Source organism: Cryptomeria japonica, chromosome 9 (genome assembly GCF_030272615.1).
Source record: "Cryptomeria japonica chromosome 9, Sugi_1.0, whole genome shotgun sequence".
Lineage (NCBI taxonomy): Eukaryota > Viridiplantae > Streptophyta > Pinopsida > Cupressales > Cupressaceae > Cryptomeria > Cryptomeria japonica.
This window is the reverse complement of record NC_081413.1, coordinates 374,911,510-374,924,448: the sequence shown is the minus strand read 5'-3', so window position 1 is coordinate 374,924,448 and position 12,939 is coordinate 374,911,510.

Genomic DNA, 12,939 nt, shown 5'->3' with positions numbered 1-12,939 from the left:
CTCATTTCGAAGGTCATGCCTCAAAAGCTTCATTTTTGGAGCATAAAAATTAGTGTTTGGAGGCACGGGTCCCAATTCCAGAGTCGGTAGCATCAAAATGCAGTTTTGATGTACATTGTGCTCTTAGAACCTTGTTTTAGAAATTGTGCCTCAAAAGCCCAGGTTTTGGAGCATCAAAATCGATGTTTGGAGGCACAACAAGGTTTCAAGATGCAAGTCCTGATTCTAGAGCCGGTAGTGTCAAAATTTGATTTTGTCGCACATCATGCTCTTAGAACCTTGTTTCAGAGCTTATGCCTCAAAATCTTCGGTTTCAAAGCATCGAATTGGTGTTTGGAGGCACAACAAGCCCTGATTCTGAAGCTGATAGCGTCAAAAGCCTCATTTTTTAGGTATAAAAATTAGTGTTTGGAGGCACAACAAGGTTTCAAGACACGAGTCCCAATTCCAGAGTCGGTAGCGTCAAAACGCAATTTTGATGTACATTGTGCTGATTGCCTCAAAACATGATTTTGACAAACATGGTGTTCTTAGAACCTCATTTCGGAACTTGTGCCTTGAAAGCCTCATTTTTGGAGCATAAAAATTAGTGTTTGGAGGCACAATAGGTTTCAAGATACAAATCCCAATTCCAGAGTCGCTAGCATGAAAGCACAATTTTTATGTACATCGTGCTCTTAGAACCTCATTTTGGAGATTGTGCCTTGAAAGCCCCAATTTTGGAACATCAAAATCAATGGTTTGAAGCACAACAAGGTTTCAAGAAGCAAGTCCCTATTTTGGAGCCTGTACATGTCAAAATTCCATTTTGACACACATCATTCTCTTACAAGCTCATTTCGGAGCTTGTGTCTCGAAAGACCCAGTTTTCGAGCATCAAAATCAATGTTTGGAGGCACAATAAAGTTTCAAAATGCAAGTCTTGATTCTAGAGTCAATAGCATCAAATTATGATTTTGGCACACATCGTGCTCTTAAAACCTCATTTTGAAGCTTGAAACTCGAAAGCCCCGGTTTCAGAGCATCAAAATTAGTGTTTTGAGGCACAACAAGGTTTCAAGATGCAAGCCCCAATTCTAGAGCCAATACCATCAAAATCAAAGTTTAAAGGCACAATAAGGTTACAAGAAGCAAGTCCCTATTCTAGACCCTGTAGCATCAAAATTCGATTTTGACGCACATCATTCTCTTAGAAGCTCACTCCAGAGCTTGTGCCTCGAAAGACCCAATTTAGGAGCATCAAAATCAATGTTTGGAGGCACAACAATGTTTCAAGATGCAAGTCCCGATTCTAGAGTCAATAGCATCAAAATCTGATTTGGGGCACATCGTGCTCTTAGAACCTTATTTCGAAGCTTGTGCCTCGAAAGCCCTAGTTGCGGAGCATCAAAATTAGTGTTTTGAGGCACAACAAGGTTTCAAGATGCAAGCCTCGATTCTAGAGCCAGTAGCATCAAAATTCAAATTTGATGCACATTGTGCTCTTAGAACCTTGTTTTAGAAATTATGCCTCAAAAGCCCCAGTTTTGGAGCATCAATATCGATGTTTGGAGGCACAACAAGGTTTCAAGATGCAAGTCTCGATTCTAGACTCAATATCATCAAAATCTAATTTTGGCGCACATCATGCTCTTAGAACCTCATTTCGAAGCTTGTGCCTCAAAAGCCCTGGTTTCAGAGCATCAAAATTAGTGTTTTGAGGCACAACAAGGTTCCAAGATGCAAGCCCCGATTGTAGAGCTAGTAGCATTAAAATTCAAGTTTGATGCACATTGTGCTCTTAGAACCCTATTTTAGAAATTGTGCCTCAAAAGCCCCAATTTTGGAGCATCAAAATCGATGTTTGGAGGCACAATAAGGTTTCAAGATGCAAGTCCTAATTCTTGAGTCGGTAGAGTCAAAATTTGATTTTAACGCACATCGTGCTCTTAGAACCTTGTTTTGGAGCTTATGCCTCAAAATCTTTGGTTTTGAAGAAACGAAATTCGTGTTTGTAGGCACAACGAGCTTTCAAGATGCAAGTCCCTATTTCGGAGCTTATAGTGTCAAAACGTGATTTTGATGCATATTGTGCTCTTAGAACCTCATTTCGGAGTGTGTCACTCGAAATCTCTAGTTTCAAAAGATCAAAATCAATGTTTAAAGGCACAACAAGGTTTCAAGACACGTCCCGATTATCAAGCTGATAGCGTCAAAACATGATTTTTACAAACATGGTATTCTTAGAACATCATTTCTTAGGTTGTGCCTCAAAAGCATCATTTCTGGAGCATAAAAATTAGTGTTTGGAGGCACAACAAGGTTTCAAGACACAAGTCCCAATTCCAAAGTTGGTAGCATCAAAACGCAATTTTGATATACATCATGCTCTTAGATCCTCATTTCGGAGCTTCTGCCTTGAAAGCCCTGATCTTGGAACATCAAAATCAATGTTTCAAGGCACAACAAGGTTTCAAGAAGCAAGTCCCTATTCCGGAACCTGTAGCGTCAAAATTCCATTTTGAGGCACATCATTCTCTTACAAGCTTATTTCGGAGCTTGTGCCTCGAAAGACCCAGGTTTGGAGCATCAAAATCAATGTTTGGAGGCACAACAAGGTTTCAAGATGCAAGTCCCGATTCTAGAGTCAAAATCATCAAAATCTGATTTTAGCGCACATCGTGCTCTTAGAACCTCATTTTGAAGCTTGTGGCTCGAAATCCCTGATTTCGGCGCATCAAAATCAGTGTTTTGAGGCACAACAAGGTTTAAAGATGCAAGCCCTGATTCTAGAGCCAGTAGCATCAAAATTCAATTTTGATGCACATTGTGCTCTTAGAACCCTGTTTTAGAAATTGTGCCTCAAAAGCCCCTGTTTTGGAGCATCAAAATCGATGTTTGGAGGCACAACAAGGTTTCAAAATGGAAGTCCTGATTCTGGAGCCAGTTGCATCAGAATTTGATTTTGATGCACATCATGCTCTTAGAACCTTGTTTTGGAGCTTATATCTCAAAATCTTTGGTTTTGAAGCATCAAAATTGGTGTTTGGAAGAACATCAAGCTTTCAAGATACAAGTCCCTATTCTAGAGCCTGTAGTGTCAAAACATGATTTTGATGCACATCGTGGTCTTAGAACTTCGTTTCGGAGCGTGTGGCTCGAAAGCTCTAGTTTTAGAAAATCAAAATCAATGTTTAAAGGCACAACAAGGTTTCAAGACACAAGTCCCGATTCTCAAGCTGATAGCGTTAAGACACAAATTTCACAAACATGTTGTTCTTAGAACCTCATTTGGGAGGTTGTGCCTCAAAGGCCTAAATTCTGGAGCTTAAAAATTAGTGTTTGGAGGCACAACAAGGTTTCAAGATAGAATTACCAATTCCAGAGTTGGTAGCGTCAAAACAAAATTTTGATGTACATCGTGCTCTTAGAACCTCGTTTTGGAGCTTATGCCTCAAAGGTTTCAAGATGCAAGTTCTATTATTGAGCCGGTAGAGTCAAAATTTGATTTTGACGCACATCATGCTCTTAGAACCTTGTTTTGGAGCTTATACCTCAAAATCTTCGGTTTCGAAGCATCGAAATTCGTGTTTGTAGGCACAACAAGCTTTCAAGATGCAAGTCCCTATTTCAGAGCCTATAGTGTCAAAACGTGATTTTGATGCACATCGTGCTTTTAGAACCTCATTTCGGAGCGGTCTCTCGAAAGCTCCAGTTTCAAAACATGAAAATCAATGTTTAAAGGCACAACAAGGTTTCGAGACATAAGTCCCGATTCTCAAGCTGATAGGGTCAAAACACGATTTTTACAAACATGGTGTTCTTAGAACCTCATTTCAGAGGTTGTGCAGCAAAAGCCTCATTTCTAGAGCATAAAAATTAGTGTTTGGAGCCACAACAAGGTTTCAAGACACAAGTCCCAATTCCAGAGTCGGTAGCATCAAAACACAATTTTGATGTACATCGTGCTCTTAGAACCTCGTTTTGGAGCTTATGCTTCAAAATCTTCAGTTTTGAAGCATCAAATTTGGTCAAAACACTAATTTGAGCATGTAGTGTCAAGACGTGATTTTGATGCACGTCGTGCTCTTAGAACCTCATTTCGGAGCAAGTGTCTCGAAAGCTCCAGTTTCAAAACATCAAAATCAATGTATAAACGCACAACAAGGGTTCAAGACACAAGTCCCGATTCTCAAGTTGATAGCATTACAACATGATTATGATAAACATGGTGTTCTTAGAAACCCATTTTGGAGGTTGTGCCTCAAAAGCCTCATTTTGATGCACATCATTCTTTTAGAAGCTCATTTCGGAGCTTGTGGCTCAAAAGATCCGGTTTTGGAGAATCAAAATCAATGTCTAGAGGCACAATAAGGTTTCAAGATGCACGTCCCTATTGCAGAGTCAATATCAACAAAATCTGATTTGGGTGCACATCGTGCTCTTAGAACCTCATTTCAAAGCATCAAAATCAGTGTTTTGAGGCACAACAAGGATTCAACATGCAAGCAGCATCAAAATTCAATTTTGATGCACATTATGCTCTTAGAAACCTGTTTTAGAAATTGTACCTCAAAAGCCCCAGTTTTGGAGCATCAAAATTGTTGTTTCGAGGCACAACAAGGTTTCAAGATGCAAGTCCTGAACCTTCACTCGGTAGAGTAAAAACACAACAAGGTAGAGTCAAGACACAAGTCCCAATTCCAGAGGCGGGTAGCATCAAAATGCAATTTTGATGTACATCGTGCTCTTATAACCTCATTTCAGAGCTTGTGCCTTGAAAGCCCTGATTTTGGAACATCAAAATCAATGTTTTGAGGCACAACAAGGTTTGAAGATGCAAGTCCCGATTGTAGAGCCAATAGCGTCAAAAACTGATTTTGGTGCACATCGTGCTCTTAGAACCTCATTTCGAATCTTGTGCTTCGAAAACCATAGTTTCGGAGCATCAAAATCAGTGTTTTGAGGCACAACAAGGTTTCAAAATGCAAGCCCCAATTCTAGAGCCAGGAGCATCAAAATTAAATTTTGATGCACATTGTGCTCTTAGAACCCTTTTTTAGAAATTGTGCCTCAAAAGCCCCAGTTTTGCAGCATCAAAATCGATGTTTGGAGGCACTACAAGGTTTCAAAATGCAAGTCCTGATTCTGGAGCCGGTAGCATCAGAATTTGATTCTGACACACATCGTGCTCTTAGAACCTTGTTTTGGAGCTTATGCCTCAAAATCTTCGGTTTCGAATCATCAAAATTGGTGTTTAGAGGCACAACAAGATTTCGAAGGTTGTGCCTCAAAAACCTTGTTTTGATGCAAATCATTCTTTTAGAAGCTCATTTCGGAGCTTGTGGCTCAAAAGATCCGGTTTTGGAGCATCAAAATCAATGTCTGGAGGCACAATAAGGTTTCAAGATGCACGTCCCTATTGTAGAGTCAATATCAACAAAATCTGATTTGGGTGCACATCGTGCTCTTAGAACCTCATTTCAAAACATCAAAATCAGTGTTTTGAGGCACAACAAGGTTTCAAGATGCAAGTAGCATCAAAATTCAATTTTGATGCACATTATGCTCTTAGAAACCTGTTTTAGAAATTGTGCCTCAAAAGCCCCAGTTTTGGAGCATCAAAATCGTTGTTTCGAGGCACAACAAGGTTTCAAGATGCAAGTCCTGAACCTTCAGTCGGTAGAGTAAAAACACAACAAGGTAGAGTCAAGACACAAGTCCCAATTCCAGAGGCGGTAGCATCAAAATGCAATTTTGATGTACATCGTGCTCTTATAACCTCATTTCGGAGCTTGTGCCTTTAAAGCCCTGATTTTGGAACATCAAAATCAATGTTTTGAGGCACAACAAGGTTTGAAGATGCAAGTCCTGATTGTAGAGTCAATAGCGTCAAAAACTAATTTTGGTGCACATCGTGCTCTTAGAACCTCATTTCGAATCTTGTGCTTCGAAAACCACAGTTTCGGAGCATCAAAATCAGTGTTTTGAGGCACAACAAGGTTTCAAAATGCAAGCCCCAATTCTAGAGCCAGGAGCATCAAAATTAAATTTTGATGCACATTGTGCTCTTAGAACCCTTTGTTAGAAATTGTGCCTCAAAAGCCCCAGTTTTGCAGCATCAAAATCGATGTTTGGAGGCACAACAAGGTTTCAAAATGCAAGTCCTGATTCTGGAGCCGATAGCGTCAGAATTTGATTCTGACACACATCGTGCTCTTAGAACCTTGTTTTGGAGCTTATGCCTCAAAATCTTCGATTTCGAATCATCAAAATTGGTGTTTAGAGGCACAACAAGATTTCAAGACGCAAGTCTCTATTTCGGAGCTTGTAGTGTCAAAACGTGATTTAGACGCACATTGTGCTCTTAGAACCTCGTTTCGGAGCATGTGGCTCGAAAGCTCCAGTTTCAAAACATCAAAATCAATGTTTAAAGGCACAACAAGATTTCAAGACAAAAGTCTCGATTCTCAAGCTGATAGCATCAAAACAAGATTTTGACAAACATAATGTTCTTAGAATCCCATTATGGAGGTTGTGCCTCAAAAGCCTTGTTTTTCGATCATAAAAATTAGTGTTTTGAGGCACGACAAGGTTTCAAGATACAAGTCCCAATTCCAAAGTCGATATGTACATCGTGCTCTTAGAATCTCATTTCAAAGTTTTTGCCTTGAAAGCCCTGATTTTGGAACATCAAAATCAATGTTTTGAGGCACAACAAGGTTTCAAGAATCAAGTCCCTATTTCGGAGCCTGTAGCGTCAAAATTCCATTATGACGCACATGTTTGTCTTAGAAGCTCATCTCGGAGCTTGTGCCTTGAAAGACCCAGTTTTGGAGCATCAAAATCAATGTTCGGAAGCACAAAAAGGTTTCAAGATGCAAGTGTCGATTCTAGAGTCAATAACATCAAAAACTGATCTTGGTGCATATCGTGCTCTTAGAACCTCATTTCAAAGCTTGTGCCTCGAAAGCCCCGGTTTTGGAGCATCAAAATCAGTGTTTTGTGGCACAACAAGGTTTCAAGATGCAAACCCCGATTCTAGAGCCAGTAGCATCAAAATTCAATTTTTATGCACATTGTGCTGTTAGAACCCTGTTTTAGAAATTGTGCCTCAAAAGCCCCAGTTTTGGAGCATCAAATTTGATGTTTGGAGGCACAACAAGGTTTCAAGATGCAAGTCCCTATTCCGGAGCACAAGGTTTCAAGACACAAGTCCTGATTCTCAAGCTGATTTTGAAAAACATGGTGTTGTTAGAACCTCATTTCGGAGGTTGTGCCTCAAAAGCCTCGTTTTTAGAGAATAAAAATTAGTGTTTGGAGGCACAACAAGGTTTCAAGATACAAAGCCCAATTCCAGAGTCGGTAGCATCAAAACACAATTTTTATGTACATCGTGCTCTAAGAACCTCATTTTGGAGCTTGTGCCTTGTAAGCCCTGATTTTGGAACATCAAAATCAATGGTTTGAGGCACAAGAAGGTTTCAACAAGCAATCCCTATTCTGGAGCTTGTAGCGTCAAAATTCCATTTTGACATACATCATTCTCTTAGAACCTCATTTCGGAGCTTGTGCCTTGAAAGACCCAGCTTTGGAGCATCAAAATCAATGTTTGGAGGCACAATAAAGTTTCAAAATGCAAGTCTCAATTCTAGAGTCAATAGCGTCAAAATATGATTTAGGCGCACATCGTGCTCTTAGAACCTCATTTTGAAGATTGAAACTGGAAAGCCCCAGTTTCGGAGCATCAAAATCGATGTTTGGAGGCACAACAAAGTTTCAAGATGCAAGTCCTAATTCTGGAGCCGGTAGCATCAAAATTTGATTTTGACGCACATCATGCTCTTAGAACCTTTTTTTGGAGCTTATGCCTCAAAATCTTCGATTTCAAAGCATCAAAATTGGTGTTTGGAGGCACAACAACCTTTCAAGACGCAAGTCCCTATTCTAGAGCCTGTAGTGTCAAAACATGATTTTGATGCACATCTTGCTCTTAGAACCTCCTTTCAGAGCGTCTGGATCGAAAGCTCTAGTTTCGAAACATCAAAAGCAAAGTTTAAAGGCACAACAAGGTTTCAAGACACAAGTCCTGATTCTCAAGCTGATAGTGTCAAAACACAATTTTGACAAACATGGTGTTATAAGAACCTCATTTCGGAGGTTGTGCCTCAAAAGCCTCATTTTTTGAGGCACAACAAGGTTGACACAAGTCCCAATTCTAGAGTCGGTAGCGTCAAAATGCAATTTCAGAGCTTGTGCCTCGAAAGACCTAGTTTAGGAGCATCAAAATCAATGTTTGGAAGCACAACAACGTTTCAAGATGCAAGGTCCGATTCTAGAGTCAATAGCATCAAAATCTGATTTGGGGCACATCGTGCTCTTAGAACCTTATTTCGAAGCATGTGCCTCAAAAGCCCCGATTGCGGAACATCAAAATTAGTGTTTTGAGGCTCAACAAGGTTTCAAGATGCAAGCCTCGATTCTAGAGCCAATAGCATCAAAATTCAAATTTGATGCACATTGTGCTCTTAAAACCCTGTTTTAGAAATTATGCCTCAAAAGCCCCAGTTTTGGAGCATCAAAATCGATGTTTGGAGGCACAACAAGGTTTCAAGATGCAAGTCCTGATTATTGAGCCGGTAGAGTCAAAATTTGATTTTGACGCACATCATGCTCTTAGAACCTTGTTTTGGAGCTTATGCCTCAAAATCTTTGGTTTCGAAGCATCGAAATTTGTGTTTGTAGGCACAACAAACTTTCAAGATGCAAGTCCCTATTCCAGAGCCTATAGTGTCAAAATGTGATTTTGATGCACATCGTGCTCTTAGAACCTCGTTTTAGAGTAGTCGCTCGAAAGCTCCAGTTTCAGAACATGAAAATCAATGTTTAAAGGCACACCAAGGTTTCGAGACACAAGTCCTGATTCTCAAGTTGATAGGGTCAAAACACGATTTTGACAAACATGGTGTTCTTAGAACCTCATTTCAAAGGTTGTGCCTCAAAAGCCTCATTTCTAGAGCATAAAAATTAGTGTTTGGAGCCACAACAAGGTTTCAAGACACAAGTCCCAATTCCAGAGTTGGTAGAATCAAAACACAATTTTGATGTACATCGTGCTCTTAGAACCTCGTTTTGGAGCTTATGCTTCAAAATCTTCGGTTTTGAAGCATCAAAATTGGTCAAAACACTAATTTGAGCATATAGTGTCAAGACGTGATTTTGATGCACATCGTGCTCTTAGAACCTCGTTTCGGAGCGAGTGTCTCGAAAGCTCCAATTTCAAAACATCAAGATCAATATTTAAAGGCGCAACAAGGTTTCACGACAAAAGTCCCACTTCTCGAGTCGATGGCGTCAAAACATGATATGGACAAACATGGTGTTCTTAGAACCTCATTTCGAAGCTTGTGCCTCAAAAGCCTCATTTTTGGAGCATAAAAATTAATGTTTGGAGGCACAACAAGGTTTCAAGAGACAAGTCCCAATTTTAGAGTTGGCAGCATCAAAATGCAATTTTGATGCTAGCCCAGATTCTAGAGCCAGTAGCATCAAAATTCAATTTTGATGCAAATTGTGCTCTTATAACCCTGTTTTAGAAATTGTGCCTCAACAACCCCAGGTTTGGAGCATTAAAATTGATGTAAGTCCTGATTTTGGAGCCCGTAGAGTCAAAATTTGATTTTGATGCACATCGTGCTCTTAGAACCTTGTTTTGGAGCTTATGCCTCAAAATCTTCGGTTTCGAATCATCAAAATTGGTGTTTGGAGGCACAACAAGCTTTCAAGACACAAGTCCCTATTCTAGAGCCTTTAGTGTCGAAATGTGATTTTGATGCACATCGTGCTCTTAGAACCTCATTTCGGAGCATGTGGCTTGAAAGCTCCAGTTTTAAAACATCAAAATTAATGTTTCAAGGCACAACAAGGTTTCAAGACACAAGTCTTGATTCTCAAGTTGATAGCGTCAAAACACGATTTTGACAAACATGATGTTCTTAGAACCCTATATCGAAGATTGTGCCTCAAAAGCCTCATTTTTGGAGCATCAAAATTAGTGTTTGGAGGGACAACAAGGTTTCAAGACACAAGTCCCAATTCTGAAGCTTCAACTTTGAAAGCCCCAGTTTCGGAGCATCAAAATCAGTTTATTGAGGCACAATAATGTGTCAAGATGCAAGCCCCGATTCTTGAGCCAATAGCATCAAATTTCAATTTTGATGCACATTGTCCTCTTACAACCCTGTTTTAGAACTTGTGCCTCAAAATCCCCAATTTTGGAGCATTAAAATTGCACATTGTGCTCTTAGAACCCTATTTTCAAAAATTGTGCCTCAAAAGGCCCAGTTTTGGAGCATCAAAATTGATGTTTCGAGGCACGACAAGGTTTCAAGATGCAAATCCTAATTCTGGAGCCGGTAACTTCAAATTTTGATTTTGACACACATCGTGCTCTTAGAACCTTGTTTTGGGGCTTATGCCTCAAAATCTTCAGTTTCGAAGCATCAAAATTGGTGTTTCGAGGCACAAAAGGCTGATTTTGGTGCACATCGTGCTCTTAGAACCTGATTTCGAAGCTTGTGCCCCGAAAGCCTCAGTTTCGAAGCATCAAAATCAATGTTTTGAGGCACAACAAGGTTTCAAGATGCAAGCCCCGATTCTAGAGCCAGTTGCATTAAAATTCAATTTTGATGCACATTGTGCTCTTAGAACTCTGTTTTAGAAATTGTACCTCAAAAGCCCTAGTTTTGGAGCATCACAATCAATGTTTGGAGGCACAACAAGGTTTCTAAATGCAAGTCCTGATTCTGGAGCCGGTAGTGTTAGAATTTGATTTTGACACACATCGTGCTCTTAGAATGTTGTTTTGGAGCTTATCTCTCAAAATATTTTGTTTCGAAGCATCAAAATTGGTGTTTGGAGGAACAACAAGCTTTCAAGATGCAAGTCCCTATTCTGGAGGCTATCATGTCAAAACGTGATTTTGATGCACATTGTGCTCTTAGAACCTCGTTTCGGAGCGTGTTGCTCGAAAGCTCCAGTTTCAAAACATGGTTTTGACAAACATGGTGTTCTTAGAACCTCATTTTGGAGGTTGTGCCTCAAAAGACTCATTTTTGGAGCATAAAAATTAGTGTTTGGAGGCACAACAAAGTTTCAAGACACGAGTCCCAATTCCAGAGTCAGTAGCGTCAAAACGCAATTTTCATGTACATCATGCTTTTAGAACCTCATTTTAGAGCTTGTGTCTTGAAAGTCCCAATTTTGAAACATGAAAATCAATGATTGGAGGCACAATAAGGTTTCAAGAAGCAAGTCCCTATTCTAGAGCCTGTACCGTAAAAATTCCATTTTGACGCACATCATTCTCTTAGAAGCTCATTTTGGAGCTTGTACCTCGAAAGATCTAGTTTTGGATTATCAAAATCAATGTTTTGAGGCACAACAAGGTTTCAAGATCCAAGTCCCGATTCTAGAGTCAATAGCGTCAAAATCTGATTTTGTTACACATCGTGCTCTTAGAACCTCATTTTGAAGCTTGTGGCTTGAAAGCACCAGTTTCAGATCATCAAAATTAGTATTTTGAGGCACAACAAGTTTTCAAGTGCAAGCCCCGATTCTAGAGCCAATAGCATCAAAATTCAATTTTCATAAACATTGTGCCTCAAAAGCCCCTGTTTTGGAGCATCAAAATCAATGTTTGGAGGCACAACAAGGTTTCAAAATGCAAGTCCTGATTCTTGAGTTGGTAGCATCAAAATTTGATTTTGATGCACATCGTGCTCTTAGAACCTTTCTTTTGGAGCTTATGGCTGAAAATCTTCAGTTTCGAAGCATCGAAATTGGTGTTTGGAGGCACAACAAGCTTTCAAGACACAAGTCCCTATTCCGGAGCCTGTAGTGTCAAAACATGATTTTGATGCACATCGTACTCTTAGAACCTCATTTCAGAGTGTGTGCTCTAAAGATCTAGTTTCAAAATATCAAAATCAATGTTTAAAGGCACAACAAGGTTTGAAGACACAAGTCGCAATTCTCAAGCTGATAGCGTCAAAACACAATTTTGACAGACATGGTGTTCTTAGAACCTCATTTCAGAGATCGTGCCTAAAAAGCCTCATTTTTTAGGCATAAAAATTAGTGTTTGGAGGCACAACAAGGTTTCAAGACACGAGTCCCAATTCCAGAGTCGGTAGCGTCAAAACGCAATTTTGACGTACATCGTGCTAATAGCCTCAAAACATGATTTTGACAAACATGGTGTTCTTAGAACCTCATTACGGAGGTTATCCCTCAAAAGCCTCATTTTTGGAGTATAAAAATGAGTGTTTGGAGGCACAATAAGGTTTCAGGACACAAGTCCCAATTCCAGAGTCAGTAATGTCAAAACACAATTTTGATGTACATCGTGCTCTTAAAACCTCATTTCGGAGCTTGTGCCTTGAAAGCCTTGATTTTGGAACATCAAAATCAATGTTTTGAGGCACAATAAGTTTTCAAGAAGCAAGTCCCTATTCTAGAGTCACAATAAGGTTTGGAGGCTCAACAATGTTTCAAGATGCAAGTCCCGATTCTAGAGTCAATAGCATCAAAATCTGATTTTGGCGCACATCGTGCTCTTAGAACTTCATTTCGAAGGTTGTACCTTGAAAGCCACAGTTCCGGAGCATCAAAATCAGTGTTTTGAGGCACAACATGGTTTCAAGATGCAAGCCCTGATTCTAGAGCCAGTAGCATCAAACTTCAATTTTGATGCACATTGTGCTCTTAGAACCAAGTTTTAGAAATTGTGCCTCAAAAACTCCAGTTTTGGATCATCAAAATTGATGTTTGGAGGCACAACAGGGTTTCAAGAAGCAAGTCCTTATTCTGGAGCCGGTAGCGTCAAACTTTGATTTTGACACACATCGTGCTCTAAGAACTTTATTTTGGAGCTTATGCCTCAAAATCTTTAGTTTCCAT